We start from the raw sequence: 2500 nt of genomic DNA, 5'->3' as shown, positions 1-2500 counted from the left end.
CCAGGAGGGCACCAGGGTGCGAAAAACGCACCAGGAGGGCACCATGGTGCATAAAAACGCACCAGGAGGGCACCAGGGTGCATAAAAACGCACCAGGAGGGCACCAGGGTGCATAAAAACGCACCAGGAGGGCACCAGGGTGCGAAAAACGCACCAGGAGGGCACCATGGTGCATAAAAACGCACCAAGTAGGCACCAGGGTGCATAAAAACGCACCAGGAGGGCACCAGGGTGCATAAAAACGCACCAGGAGGGCACCAGGGTGCGAAAAACGCACCAAGAGGGCACCATGGTGCATAAAAACGCACCAAGAGGGCACCATGGTGCGAAAAACGCACCAAGAGGGCACCATGGTGCGAAAAACGCACCAAGAGGGCACCATGGTGCATAAAAACGCACCATGAGGGCACCAGGGTGCGAAAAACGCACCAGGAGGGCACCATGGTGCATAAAAACGCACCAGGAGGGCACCATGGTGCATAAAAACGCACCAGGAGGGCACCATGGTGCATAAAAACGCACCAAGTAGGCACCAGGGTGCATAAAAACGCACCAGGAGGGCACCAGGGTGCATAAAAACGCACCAGGAGGGCACCAGGGTGCGAAAAACGCACCAAGTAGGCACCATGGTGCATAAAAACGCACCAGGAGGGCACCAGGGTGCATAAAAACGCACCAGGAGGGCACCAGGGTGCATAAAAACGCACCAGGAGGGCACCAGGGTGCATAAAAACGCACCAGGTAGGCACCAGGGTGGGCATGAAGAGGCACCATGATGGGCACCAAGAGGCACCAAGGTGGGCATCAAGGTGCACCATGGTGGGCATCAAGAGGCACCAAGGTGGGCACCAAGAGGCACCAAGGTGCACCATGGTGGGTATCAAGAGGGACCAAGGTGGGCATCAAGAGGCACCAAGGTGTGCATGAAGGTGCACCATGGTGGGCACCAAGAGGCACCATGGTGGGCACCAAGAGGCACCAAGGTGGGTATCAAGAGGCACCAAGGTGGGCATCAAGAGGCACCAAGGTGGGCATCAAGAGGCACCAAGGTGTGCATCAAGGTGCACCATGGTGGGCACCAAGAGGCACCATGGTGGGCACCAAGAGGCACCATGGTGGGTAGCAAGAGGCACCAAGGTGGGCACCAAGAGGCACCAAGGTGGGTATCAAGAGGCACCAAGGTGGGCATCAAGAGGCACCAAGGTGGGTATCAAGAGGCACCAAGGTGGGCATCAAGAGGCACCAAGGTGTGCATCAAGGTGCACCATGGTGGGCATCAAGAGGCACCAAGGTGGGCACCAAGAGGCACCAAGAGGCACCAAGGTGTGCATCAAGGTGCACCATGGTGGGCATCAAGAGGCACCAAGGTGGGCACCAAGAGGCACCAAGAGGCACCAAGGTGGGTATCAAGAAGCACCAAGGTGGGTATCAAGAGGCACCAAGGTGGGCATCAAGGTGCACCATGGTGCGATGATTCGGAGAAAAATTCATTATAAATCATTCCCTTGGGGAAATGTAACGAAACTTTGCAGACACATTTGGTGTTATTTTGTGTGAATGCCTGCAAAAAATCAGGTCAAAATTCGATCTCTAGGTGCCTTTTTCTATTTTCCCCGGTTTTTCATAATCTGCCGATTCAAAAATTCATTAAAAATTCATCCCTTGGAGAAAAAATCTAAAACTTTGTGGACGTGAATATATTGTGTTTGTGAGCCTCCCTGCAAAAAATCACGTCAAAATTCGATCTCTAGGTCCCGATATGGACTTATGTCTGCTCAGAAAAAAGGTATCTACTACTACAATTTTGGCTTTTGCATAATAACCTATTATAGGGGGGGCTGCACCTCACCAACCACGCCCACAGTGGGAGGTGCGGTGCTGCCTTGGGGCCCCTCCCCCATGCTCATGCAAGTCTCCCCTCACTTGTGTGGCTTGGTTTTCCATGGCATTGGGTTTATTGATTCGTCAATTATCCAGAAACCGAATGTTGGCCGACTTCGGCCGAGTCTCGGTGCGTCCCTCGGAAATTTGTGGGCATCGTGGCGTGGCTTATTCTTGCATCAACGATGCATGGGCAGGGTCTATTGGGTGCATTTTCCTTTGTCCCTCTCGATTTTAAGTGCTCCCGGGTGACTTTGTTCTTGTTGAGGTGTGAGGAGAGTTATAAAACGGTGAACCAGCGTTGGATTTTTCCAACAACGCGTGCACTTTTTGCAGTGGCAATAGGCATGCGGGCATCATGTTCCTGGAGTTGGTCCCTATGGATATGGTTGTTCTTCCAGTTTGTGATGGTTGCATGTTGACGGGTGACACCACAGTGCCCGCGGTCAACACGAGGATTTTAATGGATGCCACTTGGCTCGGTGTCTTGCATGTGATGATAGGGATGGGCAAGGTGATGCCTTAGGCATTATTGAACCTACCCTTGAATGTGTGCTTGGCTGGTGGTTTGCCGCACTCGATCTGAACGACATCCATTAAAATCCCCGACTCTGGGTTA

The sequence above is a fragment of the Abrus precatorius genome, unplaced genomic scaffold (assembly GCF_003935025.1).
Source record: "Abrus precatorius isolate BTA unplaced genomic scaffold, Abrus_2018 Scaffold1, whole genome shotgun sequence".
NCBI classification, from domain to species: Eukaryota; Viridiplantae; Streptophyta; class Magnoliopsida; order Fabales; family Fabaceae; genus Abrus; species Abrus precatorius.
Note: the sequence above shows the minus strand (reverse complement) of the source record.